Source organism: Molothrus ater, chromosome 13 (genome assembly GCF_012460135.2).
Source record: "Molothrus ater isolate BHLD 08-10-18 breed brown headed cowbird chromosome 13, BPBGC_Mater_1.1, whole genome shotgun sequence".
Taxonomy (NCBI): Eukaryota; Metazoa; Chordata; class Aves; order Passeriformes; family Icteridae; genus Molothrus; species Molothrus ater.
The window spans coordinates 3,749,050-3,775,709 of NC_050490.2; the positions used below are offsets into that span (position 1 = coordinate 3,749,050).

General features: G+C 51.5%; 1 protein-coding gene across 2 annotated transcripts in view; it reads left to right on the forward strand.

The window, feature by feature from the left end:
- The first annotated feature begins 246 nt into the window (after window positions 1–246).
- The window catches only part of LINGO1 (leucine rich repeat and Ig domain containing 1), a 159,149-nt gene continuing 132,735 nt past the window's right edge, over window positions 247–26,660 (forward strand). For both annotated transcript variants that reach the window (XM_054516210.1, XM_054516212.1), the window contains exons 1-2: window positions 247–422; window positions 14,730–14,900. The gene's annotated coding sequence lies outside the window, so the exon portion shown is untranslated. The remainder of the gene's footprint in view (window positions 423–14,729; window positions 14,901–26,660) is intronic.

A 26,660-nucleotide genomic window follows, 5' to 3' on the forward strand; every position in this document is an offset into this window, starting at 1 on the left:
TCAGCCTCATGGCACACCCAGCCGCCCAGGGAGTGATGGAGAGCTACGGGGGTGCGGTGCATCTTGGAGGGGATGTCGAACAGCGCTCCCTCTATGCAGGCGCTCTCCCTTTAAAGCAATCCCGGGGCCGAGAGCGGGGAGGAGGCGGGGGCGGGCGGGGGGCGCGGCGCCTCGGTTCGGCGGCGGCTGCTGCGGGAGGTGGCCGGCGCCGCGGCGGCGAGCGGAGCCCGGCAGTAGCCGCCAGCCCCGGGGTATGCGGGTGAGCGGGAGAGGAACGCGGAGGAAGGCGGAGAGCGGCGGGGAGCGGGGCGAGGGAGCCCGGCCGAGCCCTCCCGAGCGGCGGAGGATGCGCCGAGCCCCGGGGAGTCGAGCCCAGCTGCAGCGCGGCGCGTCCCGCCCGGCCGCCGCCCCAGCCCGCGCAGGTAACGGCGGCGGAGGGGATCGGGGGCACCGGCATGGCGTTTGGTGGGGGGAGAACATCCATCCTCCCGGAGGCGGGGGGGACACCCATGGTCCCCGGGGACCTGCGGCTCTGCAGCGCATCACTCGGCAAGTGGGACTGGATCCCCTCGCAGCGGGGCTGGGATGAGGTGAGGGAAGGGTCCCCCCGCGGAGTGAAGGGCTCTCCCGGCGCGAAGAGCTCGGTGGGGCAGGCAGAGACAGGGTCGCCGTGTTCTGGGCCCCCCCAATGCCCCGAGGGGCTGGAGGCCCAGCTCGGAGCAACGGCAGATGCTCAGTGCCAACCTCAAAACCACCCCGATCGAAGCTCGGCTTTGAGGTTGGATGCATCCAGCAACCTCAGGCAGCTGGCGCAGGAGATAGGCAGAGTGTGGTGTGAGGTGACAGGTTCCCATTTTGCCGCTAGCTCCCAAAACCAGCCAACTTCGGGCTGATGCTGTGGGGCACCTGGCTCCCAGTGGTGCTGGTGGGGGCAATGGGAGCCAGTCCTTGCTCGGACTAAAGCTAGAGGAGATGCCAAGGGTGCCTGGAACATCACAGCTGGGTCCCTAGGGACTGCTGACTGCATGACGGATGCTACCCCAGGTTTAGCAACAGCAGGGGTTCGATTTGATCCCAGCCAGACACTTTGTTTTCAGCTCTCTGTTCATCAGAGGATCTGCCCGGCTAGGGGAGCTGCCTGCGTGCTTCTGACATCTTGCTCCCCTGCTAAATTAGGGCAAATTGCCAAGTTGGCCCCCTGCTCCCTTGCCCATGTCTCTATTGAGAAACTGAGTCTCATCTCACGTTCCTCGACTTGTTCAGGAGCAACCCACCACAACAGCGACTTGAGGGCCCCAGGGCTCTCCTTTTATCTGCTGCGCTGCCAGTGGAGGAGAGAGAGGTTTAATTATCCTCAAGTGTCAGTTCAAGATAGATCTGCTGGGACACAGCTCTTGGCAGGTGCAAAATAACAGGACGTTTTCATGCATGGGAGGCTGAGCTGGGAACAGTTCAGTGGTTTAATTGGAAGGGTTCATATCAGGGTACAGAAAATGGGACGGTGCAGGCTCCAGCAGTGATCCTGCTGCTGCAGCTGTGGGAAGGGAAGATGGATGCTGAAGGCTAAGAACTTTCTCTGGTGTATTGTTTTGTGGGCTTGGAGCAGAGAGGGTGCTCCGGGCTGGTAGCACAACCTCAAATCCTGTGACCTGCGAGGTGCTGATGTGTTTTCAGTCTCACTTCAGTTCTCAGCTTTTCAGTCAGTTCCCATGAGAGTCCTTGCAGGGCCACTGGGAGATGTGCCCTGTTTTATGGGGCATCCAAGAGCTGAGAATGAATGAATTGCTCCTGAACCAGGGCACTCTGGGGCTGTCTTCTGGGCTGTAGCTGTCGTCACATAACCTCCTCCAGCTGTGGCATCCCACAATGGCCGTATTGCTACCACAAAATGAGACCTTTTTATATCCAGACCCTGTAATCAGCCTGGTGTGGGACACTCCAGCACAAGGAAGAAGGATATCTAATTTTATTTCCTTTTATTTAATTTTATTTTTTATCAAGATATGCTGAGCTTTTCTCTGTGCTCATTCCCTGGGGACCATGGGACAGATGTTGTAAAGAAACCATGCCCCCATCTCTTCTGGCTCCTCAGAGGGGTCATGGTATCCTGATTTTCTGGCAAAGTCACAATGTTGTGCTGTTGTAGTTAGGTTCCTTGTTTTAGGGTCCAACATAATGAGTTAGCTGTACTTCTTTTCAGTGCTGGGTGCAACAAACCAGCCCTCATGCAGTTCCTACAAGCACAAAACAGCAGCTGGCGTTAGAAATCTGGGGTTGGTCCTGTGTCATCTACAGCAATCATGTTCTAGCCCCCCTTGCTAATTGCTGGTGTCTTTTTCTGACACTGTGAGAGGACATTCAGTAAACTCGGTGAGTTTTGTAGTTGTGCTGAGATGGTGTTTTCAGGAAGACTCAGTTATTAATGTCATTTTGGCATCATTCCCTTCATGCTTGTGCTTGGTGAACACTGCCATTTGCTTGTAGCCATGCTCCAGTCCTGCCAGAGTCACATCCCTCCTTTGCAAATCTGCATTAGTGAAACTTGTTGGCTGTTGCTTGGGTGAAAACCTTGTGGATACTCCTGGTGCTGTGACCTGTGTGGTGCTGGTCCTGATGCAGGAGTGCTGGGTATCTGGCTAGCTGTGGCTCGAGGGAGGGCAGCTCTGAGAGGAGGCTTTCTGTCCTTTGTCCTGGTTAACTGTGCCTGAGTCTCTGACAAAGGCATTTTGCAGGTGAGACTGAGGAGCAGAGGCTCCTCCTCGCTTCTCCTTGAAGGTCAAGCATCTGGGAGATGGGCTGGACCAAGTAAGAGCAGAACCCTCACTCATTTCAACTCCAACAATCTTTTGGTGCTGCCTGTGACAGGAACATATCTAGACTTGATATATATCCCCTGCCTTGACTTTGGGCTCTGGATCAAGGCATAAGAGCTTTTGATGCTTGCATACACAATAAAGGGAAAAAAATTAAAACCACAATCCTCAAAATGTTTGCAAATCCAAGAGCTTATCCTCACTCTGGGTAGGAAAAACTAACCAAGGGTAGGATCAGTAAATCACAGAATCAGCCACTTTCATCATCAAACATCAGGGCTGGGACACAGCTAGCATGGAGCAGCATAACCACATGGAGTCCTTGGGAGTATGATCAGGACCTGGCACCGTGGGTTTTTCCTTTAATACCTTTACAGTGAACAGCTTGGCAATCAGCAGGGATCCCAGCCGTATGTGGATGGGGCTGGGCTTCACCTGGGTGTGATGGAGAAACAAAGGCTGCTCATGGAACAGAGGACACCCACTGTATGAACCTCTTGCTGGGGCTCTGCGAAGGACAGTGGCTCATTCAGGACCAAATGGGCTGAGCTAATGCAAGCCCCCACCTTTGTCAAAGGGGTCTGATAACTTCAACCAATAACTGAAGTGCAGAGCAGGGAGAACACCCACACTTTTAGCCCAGGGAGGAAATTTAGGCCGTCCCTGCAAAGCTGGGAACATCCTATCTACAGATCAGCATATCAGAGCCAACAGTAAGAACAGTAAAGGGGCTGGTAGTACAGCATCTCATCCTTTAGCCACTCCCTACATCCACTTGCCACCAAAGCCCCTCTCCAGTGAGGCCAGTCCCTGCTGCTGGTGAGCAGGGGCCATCCTCTCTCTGTATTGGTGTGATGGGGAGGTGGATGGTGCATGGTGAGGTGGGAAGGGATCAGGCTGTCCTGGCACATGGGCATCAGTGGTGCATGATACCCTGAGGCAGCCACTGCTGAAGCTGACTATGTGGGGTGTGTGTAGCAGCAGTGGGAGAAGATGGGCTGGCATCTGGCCATCAGATCTGTCCTTCTGCCACGCTGAAAGCAAACTCAGAGCCAGAAGTAGGGCAGGTGGCATCTCTGTCACTGGTGCTTGTGTAGGGCCAGGCTGGTGTGTCCATGGGCAGCAGCGAGCCCAGGTTGGGGCAATGTGCCAGTGGAGCAGGGCAGCACATCAGTCGGCAGGGACTCTCAAGCCCAGCCCACAGGGAGCACTGCAAGGCTGAAGGTTTTTTCCCAGGGTGTTTGGACCTGGGACACTCCCCAGTGGTGTCAGAGTCTGGGGTCAGGCCAGTCCGTCTGGAGTTTCATGGCATTTCTCTTAAATGCCTTTAACTGCAATAGGATGGCCTGACTGATTGGATTGTGCTCTGTAATTAATTAGCTGGGTGTGCCGTATGGGAAGCAGCATCAGTGGGATGAGAGGGGGGAATCTGCTGGTAAGAGCTGTTAAGCTTCAAATGTCCATTTCTTGTTAAACCAGCCTTGTGCAGCAATAGTCTCTGGGCACAGGGGGTTCATTCCAGGGTCATGGCCCTTTTCCATAAGAGGAAGTGTTGTTTTGCTGCCTGTGTTCTGAGAGCCCCAACCAACTTGCCTGGCCTTGGGGACCACTAGGAGGGAAGAGCTTGTTTGGGCTGGGATGTTTTGGGGGTGGTGAGGGGATGCCCCCTCCTGCCAGGGTGACAGACCCTGTAGGATGGCTCCAGGGGTTAGGGTCTGCTGGGCATGCCTGGCAGAATTCCATTGCTATTTCTTCCCACACCGGAGCCCATGGGCTTCTCCCCACTCCCTTCCTGCTCCCAAACTTGCCATGCCTCTGCTCAGCTTCTTTGTCTACTTTTACCATCCATTTGTGCCTTTAAACAGACAGCATCCCCCTTAGGGTGGTTCCCTTCCTTTGTGTTTACTGTGGGCATTAATCTGGACCTGCAGCGTAAGGAACGGCTCCTTGTTTATTGTTTGATTTGGGAAATGCTGCTGGGCTGGGCTCATGTTTCAGGTCTGTGCTGTTTTTTAAGGGGTACATTTTGGGAGTGCTGTGGGAAGAGGGGGTTCCCTGTCTGCCCTGGGCTGGGGTCTCTCCTGGGCATGGCATCCTTTGGGGTCGCTCCCTCCCTCGCTGGGTCCTGTATGGGTGGAGGAGGGAGGGCTCTTCTCAGGGTGCCTCCCCTGTTTTCTGCTCAGGTGCCCCCACCAATCCATCCAACACCCATGTGTCTGTCTGCAGCCCTCGGGTTCCTCCAGCACCCATTTGGAATGTGGTGAGCTGGGATGTTTGCTGCCAACAGGCACTTCTGTGCTCTTGTAAAATTTCAATCTGGCTCATGATGGGGAAGCTGAACTTTGCCCTGTAGTGCCTGCTCAAAATGGTCCCTTCACCTCTGTTTGGGGGTCTGGGATGGGCTCTCCCGCTCCTTGATGATGCAAGGAGGTGTGGAGGAGGGCAGTGTAAGACTCCAGAGGGTTGTTGTTACTGTCAAGCTGGAGAAGAGTTGTAATGCCCTCTGCTCCAATGGCTGATAAATCTTGGAGGAAAAAAACAAAGAAAAAACAACAAAAAAAAGTCATGTGCCTGCTCAGCTTAACCCTCAAAGGAAACCCACGTCATTTTAAAAAGAAAAGCTGTTAAAAATAGAATTTTTTAGCAGAGAATGACACTCAGAGGAGTCAATGAGATCCGTTTCAAGAGCTGGGAAACAAAATGCTCCAGGGACTGTGAAAGGAAGTCTTTCCTTTTCCAACTCCCTGAGTGTCAGGTGTGGCTCCTCAAGCTTGTTGTTTTCCATCTGGCTGTGCCAGATCCAGCAAGGCTGTGGTGGTCACTGGCAGCTCCCAGCTGCTCGCTGGAAGTAAGGAATTCACCATCTTGGAAGGGGACAAAGCTGTGAGTCAGACTTGTGTTACATCCTGCCTTGGGTTTCCTACTCACCAGCAGGGCCGAAGGGGAGGTGGTGAGCCCCAAGGAGCATCCCTTCCTTATTTATTTAATTTTTAATTGGCTAAGGAGCCCTCTCATTTGCTTTGGTTCTGACTAATGAGACGCGCCTCGCTTTGACAGCGTGTCACAAGCAATAAATTTCTCAGGAGCTTCTGGGCTGTGTGGATGCCCTCATGCTCTTGCCTGGCTCACCCTCCTCCACATCACCCTGTGCTGCTGCCCCAGCCTGGCTCTTGAGCAAAGGAGAGGAGGGTCAGGATGAAGAGTGTGAAATTGGTGATCTCTTTAGGCTAGCCTCAATTGGTGATCTCAAAGCTGGGGATTTGAGGGCTTCCTATATTGTTTGTCTGGGCTGGAAATTGGAAAGTAGAAATCTGTCAAAGACCCAGACAAGCTGTTGTTTAGCAGCCATGATCTCTGTTGCGTTTTCCCGAAGATCTCAGCTGTGCCTCAGGGTGTGAACATTGTTCCAGGCTCCAGCTAATCTCACCAGGGGCTTGGGCTGGCTGTCAGTGAACCAACATGCCAGTGAAGATCCTATGGAAGACTTTCATTCACATTAAAAATGCATTTTTTTATTGGAAGGTTTTGCAGGAACAAAACTGTCTCCTTTGGTGAGGAAAGAAGGGGATGGTCTCCAACAGGAAAATCTAGATGGACCCATGATTTCCAAAGCATTTCTCAGGGGGCTTTACCAAAAGGGGCCTGGTTGCTGCAGGGGTGTGCAGAGATGGAATTCTCCTTCCTTGCCATCCTGCTGAGGTCAGGATGTGGGGGGCAGTCCTCCTGGGATCCTCGCTCTGGAGCATCCTTGTGTGCATTAGGAGCATATAGCGCAGGTGCTGTGTTGTATAGGTGATATGTGATGCTGATACAGGTGAGGAGAAGGGTCGTGGGCACGCTGAGGGCTGCCACCCTGGGGCAGAGATGCTCAGCCACATCTGACCATAGCAGAAGGGGCTGGATGCTGCTTTGTTTGAGAGCGTGGATGCCTTGGTGCTGTTTGTCACCTCTTGCTGGGTGACACTAACCTTCACTCTCCTGGAGTCGTTAAGGGACTGCTTGAGGTTTCAAATCATTGATGGGAAGCACTAACTATTAGCACTTCTTCTCTTTGTATTCGTGATGGATTCTCTTTAGGCGTTGCTCTTAGTGGCTCTCCACTGTTAGCTTTTGTTTTCTCTTCAATAGCTTGTCTAATAAACGCCATTATCTTGGGCACAAATCTACTTCATGTCTCAATTCCACTTGGCGAGAGTTGGTAATAACAGCTGAACAACATCCTTTGAAAAGGGACTCTGTCACCAGAAGCCCTGGATGCCACTTCTCTGCTTCCCACACTTGTCCCCAGAGCAGATAAAGACAAGGGGAAGGTGCGTGGCCAGAAAGCAAAAGGGACAGCCTCCTGATAAATTGGATGTCTGAGCAGTGCCGGCAGCAGTCAGTGCAGCAGCTCTGGGGATCAGGGCAGCTCAGGCCCTGCCACCTTGGTCATTAGAGGAGATGTGCTTATGGCCTGGGATCCTTCCTAATTCCAGCAGATTAGAGGAGAAGGATGGTGGTGAAAGGTGATGGCTTGCAGGGAAGATCAGCAGTATTTTGTACAGCTTGAAGGAGCTTCTTATCTGTGGGCAAATCAAGCTGTTGCCTCCCAGTCTGAATCTGGTTCTGAAAAGGCTTTAACAGGTAGCTTCTGGGTGCTTACTGGGTTTTGGGTCAGCCTGCAGGTCTGTGAGGGGAAGTATTAAGGCAGGTCCATGTTTTGGCTGAGGGCAGCACATTCCCAGCCCATGGAGACCTGACTTGATGTCACTGTGGTGACTTTTGTTACTGTCCCTACTGCATGAGCAGATGAAGCGGAGGGCGAGGAGTGTTTTAATTAGAACAAATTTTATTTATTTCTACTGGACCAGGCTACACTCAGCTGCTGTGTTTTCAGAGGAAATCCTTCTCAAGGTAGATTTCTCATTCTCAGGGGGAAGGGGACCACAGATAGGAGCAAGCTGCCCCACCTCCTCTCAGTTGTCCCATTGCTGGAATGTCTGGCTGCTTCCAGTATCTGTCCCCTCCCTGAGTTATAAATACTTTATCTTCTCAGTGCCTACTGCATCAAATATTTTTTTTTAAATGGCATTTTCTTTTTCTATTTTTTCCTGACTTGGTTCTTGTATTTCAAAACACGCCTGCCACGCGCGTAGCGCTCAGACATGCTCTCGGCTTCCCCCCAAATGTAATTGCTTTAAAACTGCAGATAGTTGGCGAAAGCAATTTTCTCTCCATTACAGAAGACTCCAGCTCCTCTCATCCTTCATGCAAGTCACTCTCCCCCAGCCCTGCCTTCTCTCTGCCACTGTGCAATGCTCAGCACTGGGGCTGGTGGTACCTCCGCTTTCCCAAATGAAGCTCTCGCTTTTCTGGGCTTAAGTGGTGCACGGTGGGGATCTCTCTGCAGGGAAAAAGTGCCTTCTACCACAGCTTCTGCTGAGCAAGGGCGATGCTCTCTGGCAGCAAAGCCCTTCCTTGGCTGTGCTGATCTCCCTGGTGGGATGGGTACCTGTGCCAGGCACGTGTTCACCGTGGTTTTGCAGCTCCACCACGTGCACATTTAACATGCTCTTTCTGTCTGCAGGACGTGTTGGGCTTTCAAAGACATTAATGATGGAAAATAAATTGGAATCTGAGAGAAATAATCTTTAGGCATTCTCTGTAGGCCTTGTCTTGCCTTGCCTTCCTCAGCCATGTTGAAGGCTGTGGCTGGAGGGGAATATAAATGAGGAGGAGCCCTGGTCTCTCTGATCTGCTGTGATGCCTTGTGCTCAGTGGATCTCGCTGCAGGGAGCCTGTCCACTCACTGGTGCTGATAAACCCAAAGGGGGCTAGAGATAGTGGAAATGATGAGGAGTTGCTGGACCTTCCTGGAGGGTTTAGGGTCCTGAGTTAAAGGAGGTTGAGGCACACCAGGTTTTCCAAGGGTCTGTGCCGTGCCTGAGGGGTTTTAGTGTCACTCTGGCATGGGGCAGCAGTTGTCTTTGGCTCTACACCAACGTGTCCCGGGGAACCAGGCCCTTGTGTCAGCTGCCCACAGTGCAGATGGAGTTAAGTCACAGGTAAACAAACCTGCACATGCTCCATACACACTATGGCTGCAGTGTTCTCTGCCCTGTGCTCAGACCCCCTAAGGTGCTGGTCTCCTGCTTGGAGGAGAAGATGTGATCCCCCAGGACCACCACCCACAGCAGGTAGGGATCATGCTGGTGGTTATCACCCCTGACACGTCTCTACAAGGCCAGCAGCATCTCCAGATGCACCCAGAAATATCTTGTCTGGGCACCCTCACAGCAGGAGAGGATGCAGTGGCTTTGTCAGCATCAAAGCTTTCGGTCCCTGGAGGAGAGCCAGTGTGCCATAAAACCTGCTCATTTCTCCTGCCCTGCTCCTGCAAAGTGAGTGCAGAACTGGCATGGACTGGGAGCCCACAGGGAGCCATAGCTCACACTGGCCTCTGGTGAGAGGCTGTTAAAGCACCCCTGCCTATCTTAGCTGGCCCCTGGGCTGCTCTTGGACATGAACCAGCCTTGTAATGAAAGCTTTCTCTATGTCTGTTTGTTTTCTGAGCATCAGTTTAATGTCTGAAAAATCCTGTTGCAGCAGAGCCTGGAGCACTTCAAAGACACTGCAGGAGAGGAGGGGGCTCTGTAGGGACCCTGCCTATGCCAGGTGTGGAGAGAAACCTGGCCAGCCACCACAGCCAGCTTCCTACTTCCAAGGGATTTGGCTTGGTGTGTTGAGGGAGACATTGAGCTTTGTTCCCACAGCACAGATCCATTGCTGTGAGAGCCTTGTACATACCATGTCCTCCCAGCCTTGGATATTTGGAGATGCCTATATGAAGACCTGAGGGTTTGGGTGCGGAGGATTCATGGTCTGAAACCTGCTATAGTTGTCACATTAGCATGTTGAGTGCTGCTTGTGCATCCCTCTCTTAGGGGATGATGCTGGTGGCTTCCACTTCTCACTAGGATGAAGTTAAGACTGTCTGGCTGCTCCAAGGTGCTCCACAGCTCCCCAGAGTGGCACTTCTTGCAGTGGTATCATCCTGTAGTTCTGTGTTGTCTTAATGGTGTCAAGCTCTGAATGAGCTTGGGCAATTTGTTTTATAAAGCAGTGCGCTAAATATGTCAACACTCAGCGCATGTTTTTAATATAATATTTCAGATTGTTTTGAAAGAAGCCAAGATCCTGCTTTCCCTCTTCATTAGGAACGTTTTATATGAAAGAGATGAACAATAGAGAGTGTTTGCCAGAGAGAAAGCTTTCCCAAGTATTTGTTGCTGCTGAGAAATCAGCTGCTTTTCACAAAAAAACCCTCAATGCATAACTATCAGGGCAATTAAGCAGCTTGTAAGCTGCCAAGGAAGGTTGTAGAATTGACTTTGCTGGAGATGTTGGAGGCCAGGCTTGACCTTAGCAATTGGGTGTGCTTTAGGCACAGTAAATCCCAGTTTCCAAAGGGGGAATGGACTAAATAACCCACCAGTAGCCCCATGGCTCCTGGGAGTTCCACACAAACAGTCTGAGCTGCTCTGGCATGAGCAATTCCAGGCTGATGGAGTGAGTGGGTTTGTGAATCTCATGCTGTTTCAGGCCAGAATTGATGGCTTTGGCTTTTAATTCACTTCCCAGCAGGACCAGGGTTGGTTTCTGTCCTGGTCTCCAGCTGGGAGATTTGGTCTCCTGCCATGGAAAGGGTAAGACCTTCTGCCTGCCTGGTTGCAAAGCTCTGTTCTGGCTGATGCTACTCAAAAGAAAAGAAACCCAAAAAATCCCACTGCAGTACTTTCATCAGGGAAACTGGGTTCCTGTCTGTTCTCCAAAGAGGTTCTCTTTCATCACAAGTTAGAGGAAACTTAGAGGGAACTGAAAACTTCCCTCTTCAATGAGGACACACCTGGAGAGATGATGGGAGGAAGCTGTTTCCAAAGCCCCTGCCAGCCCTAGCTCTCTTTCCATCAGGCCTCCTCAGCTGAGGTCCCAGGAGGTGTTCTGAGATCACTTCCTTATGGAAGGGAGGGCAGCCAAGAGCCTGGAGCCTTCCTATCATGGAAAAGCCTGTCTGAAAGGCAGGGACCCTCAGCCTCATTAGCTGGGGTGGTTGGCACTGGGGAAGTGGACCCTGGAGAGGGATTTGAATGAAGAGGGCAATCCTACAGCCAGAATCAGCCCAGGAGAAATGCTCTAGAGGTGAGACCATGCAGATGTTGGCTTGACAGCTGGAATGTGGGCTGTGCTGGGATGCTCTGACCCAGGGTAGGAGGGAACTGACTGGGTGGCTCTGAGGTGAGACCTGGTGTTTTGTGTGTGTGCTCACTGCACACACACACTGCTGCTGGGCCTGGGGAGAGGGTCCCTGGGGATGCTGCTGCCCTGCTGCACCCAGGACAGGCAGGATCTGGTTTTCCTTCACCTCCTGGTAATCCTGTACTCAAATATTCTTCCTGCAGATCTGGTTTTTATCTTTCTTTTATTTTTTTTTACCACTCCTAAATGGAGTGTTTAAGCCTATTCTTTTGTTTTCTGTGAAAGGAGCAGTAAATCCTTTATCCTGCCTGGCTATTTCTGTGTGCGTATTTTCTCATTGTGCTCTAGCTTGTCAGCTGTGTCAAAGCCCAGAAACCTTGGCCTCTGTTGGACTTCACACTTGGATTTCTCTGTGTTTAACAACACAGACTCCTTTGGACTAACAGTTCTTTTTTTCCCTCCCCTTGGTGGTTTTTTTTTGTTTGTTTTTTTTTTTTTTTTCAAAGAATACCTGGTTAAAAAATCCCCGACAAGAGGGAGCGAGCAGAGTGGTTGTTGGGTTCATTCCCAGCACATCATGCCAGCGCTGGCAAGGAGTCACAGCCAGCATGTCCTCCTTTTCCCCTGTGCCTCTGGGGTGCCAGGGCTGCCCAGGGAAGGGAAGGGGAACCCCCCTGGGTGAGGGAGCTCTCTGGAGATTAGCTCGGGCTCGGCGGGTGCCTAGTGCTCAGGCAGTGGATGTGATGAGCACAAAGGCAGGATTTCGGTGGGATTAGCTGGGGAGAGGATGGATGGCTGCCTCTGTGCTGGGGCTGTGTGCCAGCTCTGCCTGCCGTGCTCACTGCTGGGAGCAAGTGTGGGGTGTCTCCCTGGGGGGATCTGATGGAGTGGCAGCCAGGCAGCCATCCCCATGGCTGCAGAGAGGAAGAATGGGCTGTGGCACTGATGGCTGCAGGAGGGATCAAGGATGGTGGCAAGTGAGCTGCAGCCCACACTGTGCCCTGACAGTGGTGGCAGCAGCCTCAGGAAGCCAAGGGAGGCTGTAGAATTGGCTTTGCTGGAGATGTTGGAGGCCAGGCTTGATGACTGGGCATACTTTAGGTACAGTAAATCCCAGTTCCCAAAGGAGGAATGGACTAAATGACCCACCAGCAGCTCCTGGCCTCCTGGAAGTTTCAGAAATATGGTCTGAGTTGTGCTGGCATGAGGAATTCCAGGCTGGAAGTGTGAGAAGGGTTGTGAATCTCATACTGTTTCAGGCCAGAATTGATGGCTTTGGCTTTTTACTCACTTTCCAGCAGGACCAGGGACCAGCTCTGTTCTGGTCTCCAGCACTGAGCCCAGCAGCCAGTGACCCACATTTGCTGGGGTCAGCTCCACCAGCTGTGCTGGTGCTCCATGAATGCCATGGCAGCTCACCAAACTGGGCAGCATGGGCGTTTCTGCGAGAACAAACGAATAAACAATGGAAACTGTGATTAATTAGTGCAGCTAATTAGCAATGTGCTTGGCCTAGGCTGGAACTTGGTGAGGTGCCAAAATCAGAGGCGAAGCCACAGGAGAAACTCTGATTGGAACTGCTTTGGGGAGGGAGCAGGGAAATGGAGAGGATGCTTTCCCAGCACCTCTTTGCAGCTTGCCACACAGACAGGTCAGACTGGGGCTAGCACTGGTCTTGCAGCCTGCAGGTGCTGCTGTTGCCATCCCCAGCAGCATCCTCCCATTCCCTGGTGCTGCCTTTGCTGAGACATCACTTCCCTGGCCACAATCAGCATCAGGAGCTGGGTGTTGCACCAGTGCTGCAGGTGTTAATTAATGAGCCCTCGTTAGGGTCGGTGGGGTTGCCTTCCCCATGGAATAGGATCCTGCTTGTTCATCTTCCCCTACACAGTACGGCTGCATTTTCTTTGCTCTCCATTTGCAAATTAGTCCAAGGACCACGATCAGCAAACAAATTTGCAGTGAGCTCATGGTGGGCTTGGAGATTTGGAAGAATCCTTGGCAAATATTTGCCAGCCTCCACCGCAAACCTCGTGAATACTTTTCATGACAGAGAGATGCTGAGCTTAGCTGCCAACTTGGGATAGGATGGCAGACCTCAGGTAGGGGATGGCTGCTAAAAATACCTGAGCTAAGAGGTGTTTTTAACTTGCTTCCACCCCTCCTGTCCCCTGCCCTCATGCTGTGCAGCATGGAGATGGGTGGAGATGGGATATACCTGATCCCCATGCTGGATGGTGCATGTGGGTGTGAGGGCTAGCCCATGGGCACAGGGACACGGTGACACTGCACCCACAGGTCAGCATGGTTGCCACAGGCTGTGGGACGGGGGAATGGGAGAGCACCCCCACAGCCGCTTTGTCCCTCTGGGGCATGGGGTGAGTGTGGGAAGGGTCCCCACGGGGCTGTGGTGGCCTTTGATGTCACCGGTGGATGGGTGGGCAGGAGGTGGCAGGGATGGGTGTGGCCCAAAGTTTGGTCCTGGGTACCAATGGGCCCCTGGCACTGCGGGGGACAGTGAGGCCTGTGGGCTCGGGGGGCTCTGCCTCACTGTGCCCGACCCCCCCCCCCCAGCATTGTTCACCTTCCTTGTGGCGGGGTGGGGATTATGTCATTGTATTTTCAGTAATACCATCATTTGGGAGATGAGTAATAGTGCTTTTAGTAATTTTTAAGGGTCTGTTTTAATTAGGGGGCTTGGACTAGGTGACCTCCAGGGGTCCCTTTCAACCCTAACAGTTGTGTGACTGCAGCCGTAGCAGGATCACATCATTGCCATTAAAAGGTGGCTGCACTGAAATGCCATTTGCTCAGTGAGGTCTGAAGCAGTGCCCTTTGGAGTAATTGGGAAATGTGGCCCCTTTTTTGAGGACAGGACAGTCTATTTTTCAAGGTGCCATCATATTATCATTAATTTGTTAAACACTGACTGCTCAAAACTGTTTGAGATGCAAAAAGAGGATGTGAGTTCTGCCTTGAGGATCTTACCACTAAATAAATGTTTAAATCAAACTCTTGCTGGAGAGGAGAGTGCTGCATGTGAAGCTGAAGCTGGTTAGAGGATGGGTGGATGTACTCCCTCCATCAGCAAAGGGTCTTGCTTCCCTTTCAGTTTTGAATTTGGGAGGAGTGATCACAGATTGGCAGGTCAAGGACCTGCTTTCTCTTAGCTTTTCCTAGGTGCTGGTGGAACCCCTTGACTTGTGAGGAATGGAGAGAGCTCCCCTTGTCTTATGAGACCCTTTGGCTGGGCCTGTTGAGCTGGGGGGTCCTTCCCTTGCATGTTCATGGGTGTGTGCATCAGCACAGGCCAGGGGCTGCTTGCCCAGGTGAGCTTGTGCCTTCTCTCCTTCCCCACTAGTGATGCTGGAAGCATATAACACCCTCTGGGAAACTGCTCCCAAGAATCCCCCTGTGCCTGGCAGGAGCCCCTTGGGCCGTGCTGGACCTCTTCAGGTATCCACATCTGCTTAGTGTCCAGATCTAAGCAGATCCCACTGGTTTCCTCTCCTTGATGATGGGGAGGTGGGGAAATAAGAGCAATACAGAAAAAATACCAATATATTAAGTTCTTCACCTTCTTAACTTTCAAGTCAGCCTTTCTGTGGGGTCGGGTTTGCTTGGTGTGTGCTCGAGGCCTTGTGTTTCCTGACTGACACCTTCTGTGCTTCCCACCCACAGCCCCCTGTGCCCTGGAGCCATGAGCTGCCCTCAGTGCCCGCAGAACTGCAGGAGCAGCCTCCCAGCCGCAGCCCCCCAGCACTCTTAGGCTTCCCTGCCCCCCTGGAAGGTGCTCATCGCTGGCCAGGAGAACCAGCTGCACCTGCACCCAGCCTCTGCATCCCTCACAAGGTAAGGATGTCCATGAAAAGCAAAGGCAACCCAATTTCACTTGGCAAATTCAAGTGCAATCAGGTTGTTGCTGTGTTGTTGCATCTCCTACCTACTCCTCTCCCCCTTGTCTTGCTGGGAGGAAAGGTGCTGGCCTGGGGATAGGAACTTCTCTTGCAATTAAAAGGTGATTTTGAAGATGAGGTAGCTGCTGGTGAAGCCTGATCCTTGCAGACTGTATCCCATTGGAATTCGCTCATAGTTTTAGAAAGTGCTCTGCTGCTGCAAGGAGCCAGGCTTGGGTGGGACTGGTGCCTTGTGACTGCCTCTGCTCCCCTGATGTACCTCCTGAGGATAATTGTGTATAATTTTCCTCTTAACGATGCTCTGGAGGCTTCCCAAGCACAAGCCACCTTTCCTCCCAGCTGTAAAAGGCCTTTGGAGTATTGGAGGCTTCCTGTGATGGGAGAGTAAGAAATGGCTGGGGCAGAGCATTTGGGTGGGGGCCAAGTCCCTCTCCCAGGAACACCCTTGTCTGTTTCTTGCACTTGGCAATAGGGTTTTTTTAAAGTTAAAAAAGTAGAGCTCAGCTTGTGGGGAGTGAGCAGGGGCTGAGGCTGATGTGGCCCAGCTGCCCTCCTAATGGGTACAAAATCAGTATTCATGGAACAGAAGTGGAAATCAGGATTAGAAACCAAAAACTGGTTTCTGGGGTGGTTTTGGAGTTGGAGATTTTTGGGACCTCTTGTCTTCAAGTTTCTCCATGCAAACAGAGATGTCAGCTGTGTGCAGTAGCATATGAGAATAGCAGCTTCTCCATGTGTGATCCCACACATGGGCATAGGAGCTGGGCCTGGAGGAGGATGAGGATGCTACCAGCTTGTCACAGGATGGACATGGGCATGACACTCCTGTTTTGAGAGGTCTGTGAGAAAGTCACAGTGGACCCAGAGAGCTAAAAGTACAAGTCAGAGCTGTGAACTGCCTTGTTCTGGTTCACTTTGGGAGCTCCCTACCTGGAGCTGGGATCAGCTGGGATGCTCCAGCTGGGAAGCAGAGGCCAGTTAGCACTGGGAAGACTGACATCCTCAGGCTGTAAATATCCAGCCAGCTCTAATCCTCCCAGTAGCTCCATCACTGCTCTTTTCCTAAGAGTTATTTGACTCTTTGTGTTGCACTTCTCAGACAAATGGTTTTTAAATAAAACGTCTGCTAACTTGTTAGGCCTCCTGTCCAGGTCACTTCCTGCATGGGTGATTTATGGGCTGCTTTTAACATTTTATTAACTTTCAATCACTGGGGCCAGTCAGTCAGAGCCTATCCCATTAGCTGTGGTGAGTGGCTGCCCAGGGCATCAGGCTCTCCTGCTGCCTCCTCGCTTCTGGAGAGACCAACCATGGTGAGAGATGGGAATGAACAGGAGGAGAATTTAGATAAGGAGGAATAGATCTGGGATGGATAAGTGAATACATAAGGGTTAAGGAGATAATGGCGCCTGTGATCATATCTGGGAAGGCAGCTTATCTCCTGCTGTTGGTACGTGATTTCTTGGCTGCATCTCCTGCAGCATGTGCTGAACCTGTGGTGATGGGAGAGGAGTGCCAGGGCTTGGTAAGGAGGCGGCTGCTCCACACTGATGGCAGCAAGGCATCACAGCTGGAGCATCCCTGGGTAGGATGTGCCTGTGTTAAACCCCTCCTGTGACAGTGCCAGAGACAGTGCTTCTGTCTCTTCCTCCTTGCTAGTGAATTTGTAAGTCCCTTTAGCTCCTGGCAGCCCATCTGATCCAGTGGGCTGCCTTGAGCCTAGTTCCCTGCTATCTCAAGCTCTCCTCTGCATCTTCTTCCCCCTTGGAGCTGAGCAGAGCCAAGCCCTGCAGCCCTGGCACAATGGTGAGTGGGGCTGAGCAAGCAGAGACCAGTCCAGCTGGGAAATCCAAAGGAGATGGAGATTGTAAGTGATGTGAGGCTGCAGCAATAGCTTTGATTATCTCTGGTTTAGTTGCTCCTCTCCCTGCCATGCCCTGTCTTTGTTCCACCCGTGCTCAGAGATGTTATTCAGTGGAGTTTTCCAGCTCTTAGTAACAGGGAGAAAAAAACCCTGAACTCCTGCACAACCAGAACTAATGAGCTCTCTCTGGAAATAAAAGCATCCTAAGGACAGCCTTGTGATACAGAACATCCCGTTCTCTGTGCCTGCTCTGGCCACTGCCTCTGAGCAATGGCCCAGCACAGGGCTGTTGGGAGCTGAGCAGAGCTGTCACCTCCCATCCTTCCCTCCAGCCATTGCTCATGTGAGGCATTGAGAAAGCTGAGCCATGGTTTGCTCCTCTGGCAGAGCTCTGCTGTGGGGACAGGGATTTGGGAACATTTGTCCAACACTGTGATGCAAAGCGCATCACCTTGTACATCCTCTCAGGACAGGGCAAGGAGGGGTCACATGTCCCCACAGGTCAGGACCAGCTCTTACTGGCTTGGAAAGGGATTTGGGGAACAGCCTGGCTCCCATCCCTGGCTAGAGTGGAGAGGTGTAAGAAGGTGGGCTCACTGCAGCCCCTGTGTCTGAGGGAACACAGACCTGCAGTCCCCAAGGGCTGTCGGGGTTGTCAGGCATCTGGCTTGGAGAGAATTTGTCTTGCAGCAAAGCTGGCATCTGAAACCTATCGCTTCTGATGTGCCCATGATTTGATGAAACCTGTGTCTCCTTTGTCATTCTTCTGTCTCTGTCTCAAATCCCAGAGCAAAGACAGAGAACTTGCTCACAGAGACAAGCAGTTTTTTTTTTTCCCTCCACCTTTAAATATTTATTCTGAGCTCTCAAGATACACACGCTGTGGTCTTGGGGGCCTGCCTGTGTGTTGGTACCATCTTCTGCCTGGCAGAACAGGGCTGGCTGCCCTTCCCTCTGGGGAGCACAGGCAGAGCCTACTCCCCCTCCTACTGCCTTGTGCTGTGTCCCAGAGGAGTGACATGAGGTGTTCACCTCTTCCTACACATGTGCTCCCATGGGAACAAACCCAAGACCCACAAAATGCTGTCCAAAGAAGGTGTGGGTTGTAAGCTGCCTTTCTGGGGCTGAGACAGAGGTAAAAGCAGCCTGGTCCATCTGGTGTGCTCTGTTCCTGGGGTGGCACATCCCAAATGGCACCCACCCCTCTGTCCCCTGCCTGAACTTCCCCATCCCTGTTAGCACACAGAGCTGCCACTGGAGGCTTTCCTCTTCCTCCCTGCAGCTTGTCAAGGTCGTGCAGGCAACTGGAGCAACACTGCCAGCCTTGGCTTTACAGCCTAAGCTGCGGTGCTGTGCTCAGCTATGGTTTTCTCTCCCTTCCCTCCTTTTCTCCACTCTCAGTATACTTCTCCAAGCCTTCCTGGTGCTGCTGCTTGGGTACACAGATTGCAGGAAGAGCAGCCCCATGCCACTGGGAGGCATGTGCCTGGCATGCCAATGAGGAGCGAGGCTGGCGCTGGCAGCTCAGCCTGGGATGTGCCAAAGCAGAGCCACGCTGCAGGCACTGTCCCATGGTTCCCTTCAAAACAAGAGATGCTATCCCATCTGGCTGCAACTGCCACCTTCCAAGCATTTTTTCCTGGAAGCTGGCTGTCCTGCAGAGCTGTCTCACCTCTGCTCCTGCTATGGGGTTTTCTGCACTCAAGGGAGAGGGGATTTTGCATCTGCTCATAGTAGCTGGAGTATTGTGATGTTAAACTCCTAGGAAAAAAGCCAGGAGCTGGTTTCTCAGCAGCTCTGCAAGGGATGAGAGGATGTCTGCCTTTCCAGGTGAGTACACAAATCACTACCTCTGCCTCCAGCTGCTGCAGCCCAGGCATCCTGCTCAGCAGCTGGCACTCATCAACACAGAGCTTGTCCCCAGCTGCCCCTGGCAGTGCCAGCCATGGCCTCCCTGGGACCTGTACGGGTGTGGGCACCGATGCAGAAAGAAAATCCTTTTCAGAGGCCTAGGATTGGATGGCAGGTGCAGCTCTGCCAGGAGATGCCTTGAAACCAGCATGTAGCCAAAGGCAAGAGGAGGCAGAGCAGACAATAGCTGATGTGGTGAGATTTTTTGTTGTTTTTAAAGAGAAATAAATTAAAGCCAGGTCAGGAAAACTGAGCTCCAGTAAGCTGCAAAGTGATGAGGTTGGGACCATGGTGGTGGTTTCCTGGGCTGCTTTTCCCACCCCTGCCTGCCCTCTGCCTGCACCCACGATGGGCTGGCAGCAGCAGCAGCCCTGTCAAATCTTGCTGAATGTCTGAACAGAATGGCCTCATTAGCAGGGAAAGTTTCTACAAGATAAGTTAGTGCTGCTGTAAGAAGTGCAATTATCTCTTTTCTGCTCTCACAACTGTGGGCATTGAAGTTTCCTGCTCTTACACCATGTCATGGCCGAGCTCTTGTGCACAGGAGGGTGCCACCAGGAGAAAGAAATTATAACAAGGATATTTTTTGGAAAGAAAAAGAGATTTTTTTTCATTAAGGATTTGTTACTGCTTGGTTGTCTCACTGGCTCAGAGCTGCTGTGCCCATGCAGAGTGATGGCAGCCCCTGCCTCCCCATCCTGGTACCTGCCTGCATGTGGCTTGGTTGGGATGGTGGCAGAGAGTGTTTTTTATGGAAGGCAGAGAACCTGTGCTCTGTATGTGTGTGTGAACTCCTGCTCTGCCTGTGCCCTGTCCTCCTCATGGTGTCACCCCTTGCCCAGGGCTGCAACACTCCAGGGCTCTTCAGCTCCAGTGGGACTTTTCACTGAGCAGTGCATTCACAGGAGCAGCCTGCCAGCAGTGTATCTCCAGAGTGAAAATCTGGGGCCTGAGACTTGCAGGAAATATTCCTTCAAGATTCAAGCTTCTCCAGTCATTGGTCATTTGACCATGAGCCATGGGGAAGGCTGCCAGAGCACACACAGAGGATGTTTGCAGCTGGATATTGTAACAACTTAGTAGTGAATGGTTGGGATAAGTCATATTTCATAAAACCGGCCAAGAAAAAGATTGGTGATTAATTCTTTTTAATAAACAATGGTGAGTAGTGTGGCTTGATTTGAGCCTGACTGACTTTTACAGTGATTCATGGATTTTTCCACAGGAAAAACCACCTTTATGGTGATTGCTGGTGTGTGGGGTGCCTGCTTGCCATCATGAGTAATTCCCCCCAGCTCCGAAAGCACCAGGGTGTGGAAAAATGATGAACTCTGCAGGAGCTGAGAGGGAGGAAGGGTGTGCGTGGCTCCACCGCCACAGCCAATGACTGTGTCCCTTCAAAGAGCATTGGAGGACGTGGGAGAGGGGGAATTTTACTGCCAGAAGTGCTGAAGGAGGCGAATCTTACGGCAAAATGAGTGGAGCTGAGATGTCCATGTGTGCTGTTCTGGGCTGGCCAAGAGAGGCCAGCTGGGACAGATAATGGTCCTCTTTGCACCGTGCTGCCCCACTCCTCCAGCAAACCAAACACCTGAGCAGAAGTGCCCCAGCATCCCATCCCTATGACATTGGTTTTCCGTCCTTTGCAGCCCCCCAGGCTGGAAGCTGGCCAGGCTCCGTGGCGTCGTGCGGCTGCGATTCGTGGCTCTGGGGCGGGAGCGTGCGGCCGGGGGCGTAGTGCGCGTCTGAGTGATGCTGCTTTTTAAAACCCGCCGGGGTGGGATGGGGAAATGCCGGGCGAGGCACAGTCAGAGGTGTGAGCAGTGCCTGCGCCTCGCAGGCGGGCGCCGGGGGCGGCGGCAGCCCTTGCTGCGGTGTCGGGTTTGTTTTCTAGTTTGGAGATGAAGGAAAAAAAAGCTGTAGTTTTGCTGAGATGAAACTTAAAACATAATTTGGTTCCTTGGTGAGGGCTTTTTTGACTTTTGGTGAAAAATATAGGTATTTGGCTAAAACTTTGATTTTCAGAGCAACGGAAAGGAAAGGTGGCACAATGGTAGGAGAGGTTTGTGTAGAGATGTCGCCGTGAAGGAGGAAGAAGGAGCCTCAAGGTTGGTCCAGCTTCTAGCAACAGCAGACAGGCTGACACCTCCCTTGGTGCAATAGCACCCTATGGCAGTGTGACTCAGGCCACCAAATGCCCAGCCTGGTCCCCTGTCCCTTCAGTCACTCTTGATCACTACAGGGGCTGCATTCTCTGGCCATCGTCCCACTCCCTCCTCATCCTCCTTCAGCCCTCCCTCCACCGCAGTGCCCATCCCACATTCATTACGGTGCCCATGTACTTCTCTAAGCCCAATATACTTTGAATTACTGCTCATCTCTTCCTCTTGACATCCTCATGCTCATAACTAGGGAGCCTGCATTACCCGTTTGCACATCTGTCAAGCTGCGTGTTCCTTGGCCATTTCCAGAGATACATAAAATTGCCCGTGGTTATGACATTATTGACAACCCACCCCGTCTCCTTCCCCCTCCCCAAGCCCAAATGGCTGCCTGGCTTTATGAGGATTGATATTTGGGCAGTAAATATTTTAGAGCCTCATCCGATGAGTGTGTCTGTGCGGGTGAATACATTTGTGGCTGAGGACAGATGTTGGAGCTATCTTCATTGGAAATGCAGGGCCTTGTCTTTCTCCCTCCTGCCTTTGCAGCATCTCTGTCATCTCTCTGCAGCCTCTCAGTGCTGCCTGTTCCCAGTGGGAAGAAGGGAAAATTTAGGGAAAAACCAAGCAGAGGTTGACAGGAAGGACAGGAACTGGCAGAGCTCTGTGAAGGTTGCATTGCTACTGGGTTCCTATGCTCCATGTACAATTTCTGTGGCAAAGTGTTTTCCTTCCTTGAACCCAGAGAATCTACCAGTTCCTGCTGTGCTGGACAAGTAGCTTCAGCCCTTTTGAAAAGAAGACTACAAGTATCAGGCTGTCTGTGGTTTCCAAAGGATATATTCTGACTCCTGTTCTGAAAAGCTGCTTCATCACCCAAAGTTTCAAAATGTACTTCAGTAAATGCCACTAATGAGGAAACAACTTAGGAATTGCACAGCCTGGGTGATCTGAACCATTTTCTTATCTTGCTGAGAAAAGCAGAAGAGGCCATTTTCAGTTCCTCAGAATGATTTGCTCTCTTTGCTTTCAGTCAGCAAAACAAAGAGTGATGCCTGATTCCTAGGGAAGAGAAGAAGGACACTCAGCTTCTGCAGAGTGACCTGGGGCTGGGCTGGGCTGAGGTTTTGAGAGTCACAGCTCTCCTTGGGCTGGATCTCAGCTGTGTGCATCAGGATCCAGGGAGCTTTCAAAAATAAGTCTGCACTCCAACTCTCTGGGAGTTTTGCTTCAGCTACCAAGCAGAGTTGTCCTTGTACCGGGATCCCAGCCTGGGATGGGACTCTGGTCTCTTCCCTTCAGGGAGGACAATGGCATGGGGATTTGGCATGAGCCCTCTCTGCACACAGAATGGTTGGAGCACATGCAAGGCAAGTCAGCCCTGCTCCTTGATTTCTTCTTGCCATTTTGCTGCTTTTTTCCCTCTCCAAGTCTGGTGCAAGTGCATCCAAATGTGTAAAAAATCAGCTGCTTGGGGGCGGCTTTGCAACCGTTCAGTCCTTGCAATCCCTTGGAGTCTTTGTCAGGAGACCAGGAGGTTCCTGGCTTGGTTCAATCCCTTTGTCAGGAGACCAGGAGGTTCCTGGCTTGGTTCAATCCCTTTGTCAGGAGACCAGGAGGTTCCTGGCTTGGTCCAATCCCTTTGTCAGGAGAGCAGGAGCTTCCTGGCTTGGTCCAATCCCTTTGTCAGGAGAAGGGGATTTTCCTGGCTCTGCAGTGGGTGCTGTGCTGGGCTGGTCCCTGCCATCCAGGGTGAGGGGCTGTGGAGGCTGCTGGGCTGGCAGTCATCCCCTCCAGCACATCACCCAGTGCCAGCTGTGCCCAGGGTGTGGGTGTCCCTTTCCCGACAGGAGTGATGTGTTTTGGGGCAGGGAGTAGGAGGGAGTGTTTCTGGTTCCTGCAGCTTGAGGTTTGAAGCTGTTGTGTAGGCAGTGGGGGTCCCCAAGAGGGCACATGGATTTCCAGGGGTGGCCCATGTGCCAGAGAATGTCACCTGCCTTCTTGGTGGCCGCTGTGCTGTTGAATGTGGGCGGTTGAGTGGACCATGGAGTCCACTGTAGCTCTTATATCCAGTTTGCTCATTGAAGGAGATATCTGTGTCATCAAGGAGCTGTACAGGACAGCTTTGTGAAGGTGCTGGGAGAGTAGGAGGTGCCCAGCTCCCTTTGCAAGGGCTCGGTGTCTCCACCTCCACAGAGCCTGGCTGCAGGAGCCACGTGCCGAGGGGAGGGGTTCAGTGGCCTCATTGAACTCCCCGATGAAGGATGCTGCCCTGGCCCTGGCCAGTCTGCTCTTTTACAGCACTATAGTATCTATTTATTTATGATTTCCGTGGGTGGTGTTTTGGATGATCTATTGAGCCAGAGTGAGATATTTTGAGGCACAGTGAGATATTTTAAAAACATCTCATCACTCTGGAAATATCCATGGTGCGATAGCTGTGTATTAGTCATTCGGAAAGGGAGTGATTTCAATGAAAGAAAAAACATTTCATCTTGTCAGAGCATTTTCACTCACTGTCTGCCAGGCAGCTCCTGTCAGTCTTCAGTCTCTGTGGCTGGTTTTACTCTTCTTAGGCTCTGCCTTTTTTATTTTCTAACAAGAAATAAAATAAACCCTCTAATGGATATTGGTACCTATGAACTCATCAATTGTTAGCGAGAAAGACCCTGTGAAAAGATAGAACAAACCCTCTTTGTACTGGATTATTTCCCATGGGATTATTTCTCTCAGGGGCTATTTGCATTTGGAAGGAGAAACTCCTTCTCTGGGTATTGCACCTTGAAAAAAAAACCCTTCCCTCCAAGATTATTTATCCCCCTGAAAAGTGAGAGTAACTCCAAAACCCTTGAATGTCAGCTGGAGATGCAGAATTAGGCTCACAGAGAGCAGAAGGAGAGATGGTTTTCTCCTAGGCGGAAAAAATAAAAACCCTGTTAGAAAACACAAATGATGAGGCCTTGTCCTGCAAGGGAGAAGAGCTCAAAGCTGTTCAGCAAATGAAAAGCCAAATGAGCTGTGAAAACCTTACCACCATGGTAGGAGGGATTTTCTCTTGGAGGAAATCTGCCACAAATCACCTAATATTCAGCTTTGCACTGCCATTTGGGAAAATGCTCATCATATTCCCCTGGTCCCTGCTGCAGCTGATGTGTGTCTGTGCCTGGGTTTCTCTTGCACAGCCTGCACGCCCAGGGGGAGGTGATTGGGCCGAGGTGCTCCTGTTCTTGGATCATTCTCTGTAATCAGGCAAAGAGAAGTTGCACTGTAGTTACACCCTGAGTGCTGTTCACTGTTGCTTTGAGGGGCACAATTGCTATTGCTTCATGCAACAAGTAGATAACTGCTTCAATGACTCAAAATGATCCCTTTGTGGATAAATCACAGTGTTGATATTCCAAGTTTTTCCAGGGTATGCAATAGTAGAATCGTAAAATCAGTTTGGGTTGGAAGGAGCCTCAAAGCTCATCCAGTGCCACACCCTGCCATGGCCAGGCACACCTTTCACTATCCCAGGCTGCTCCAAGCCCTGTCCAGCCTGGCCTGGGCCACTGCCAGGGATGCAGGGGCAGCCACAGCTGCACTGGGTACTCTGTGCCAGGGCCTCACTACGCTCAAGCACATCTAAGGGTACATCCCTGGTGGGAATGGGGTTTTAGGGGATGTTTCTCTGCTGCTGTGGCTGCTCTTTGGCCATCTCCTTTGGTATTGGGAGTCTTGGCTGGGTTTTCTCTGCACCGGTGCTGAGCTCTGGCTGCATCCCTGCAGGCCCACCCCACTTCCAGCCACTGTGGCCATAGAAACTCCAGCCAGAGCTGTAAAATAGAAACTCTTAACTACAGAGCAGGAGAGGGCAGGAGAGAAGCAGCCCTGGATCCCCTTGATGCCTTGGAGCCTTTTCCCCAACTCTGCCAGGACAAAAGGGGCATCACTCCCCATGAAAGCAAGAACTAGGGGAATCAGGGTGCTGACTGCCCTGGAGCAAGTGCCCATAAACCCCATCTTGCTAAAATCTGGGCTTGGCAGCAGTGACCTGTAACCTTTACAACTGTTGCCTATTTTTTCTTGGCCAAATGAAATTAAAATGGCCAACCAGTGCCATTTCTTTCCTTTAACCTTTTCCCTTTCATGTCCACACTTGACCCAAAATAATATTCTTTCTTGGTACTCCCTTGCTGGACACTAATTCAATTAATTCAGTTAATTAATTAACACAAGCTGACCTCTTGCATTTCTTGGCCAGGGGCAGCAGGACTTACCACCCACGTGGTGAATCCTTTGCTCTCCTGCCCTTTGTGGCATGGCATCTTCTGCATCCCTTTGCTGGTGGTGAGCATGTCCTCGTCCCGTGCCCCTGAGTCAGCACTCTGCTGCTGGCGTGCTATTTCAGCTTAGGGGAAAAAAAAAAAAAGAAGAAAGTTTCAGTATTTAAAGTATTTAAGCAGATGGAAAGCCACAAACTACAGTCGGTGGAAGGAGCGTGTTTCATGACTAACAAAATATGCCAGGTAGGCCGTTCCACTTGAGATATTTTCAGGAATATATAATCACTTTCACACATCCTCATAAATTTGCTAAAGTGTTAGTTTTCCCCCATATGGATGGGGAGGATGCAGCATGTCATGACTGTTGCACGGCATCTTGAATGCTGTGTCTTCGTGGTGTAGTTTTTTTTTTCCTTTATTCCCCCCACCGTGGCTGTAATTGCAATTTTAAGTTTGATTCACCCTTCCTTATAATTAGTGTAGGCAGAAGGTCATCCTTGAACATTGTGGTGAGAGAGCTCCTTGGACAAGGCAGGGCAGAGGAAGCAGCAATTAAATCTCTAATAATACCCCCAAAAATGGACTGGGGGTGGACTGGAGCAGTGCCAGGGTTGCTGTCCCAGTGGGGTACCAGCAGGTGATAAAGGGATGCTCTAGGGGAGCCCCAAAGGCTGCATCCTTCCCACTGAGTTCCTCCAAATAGATGCTCCAGCGTGGCACTGGGGTAAACAAATGCAAAATATTTTGAAGTCATTCAGTCTCAGCATTGGATTCTTTCTTTTCTTTCTAGTATCATGGCAAAATTAAATAAAAGGACCCGTTTTCTGCATGTTATTGATCTTTCACTCAAAATCTGGGCCCTTTTCCAGGAAAAATGAGTCCTTTTGTGAACAAAGAGACAGGCACCTTCCCAACAAAAGTCAGCTTTCAAATCCAATGTTCTGTGTGTTTGAAAATTCATGTTTCTGATAGGAAAATATCAATTTCACTCAAATTTGCAGAGCAATGATGTGGTGGGGGGGAGATGGCCCTGAATGGATTGATGAGCACTTGAAGGCCAGATTGCCAGAGAGATTTAAAAGCAAAAGAAAAAGCAGCCTTGTCACTGATTTTGAGCAGCTTGTGTTTGAATCCAGAGCCAGGCTGTTTGGCTGGAGCTGGCCCTGCTGTCCTTTACTCTTGGGGACCTAGAACCTTCACTGTACACTGTGCATGTGGCAGGAGGGCTCAGCCCATTTCTCCTGACCAAATCCCAGACTCAGTGGTTTATATACCCTTTTTTTAAAACATGCTGGTGGCTGGAGCCAGGCTCTGAGTTAGTGTGTGTGCTGGCCTTGCTCCGTTACCCTGGTTGGGTGCCCCACTGAGAGCTTCCTGCTGTGTCTCAGACAAGCTGGGCTTTGCCAGCAATGTCTTACAGGTTAATTTGTCAAATCTCTGTAGCTAGATTATTTGTTGGTGGAGCCCTTGAGGATTGCTGGGGAGGAGATGCG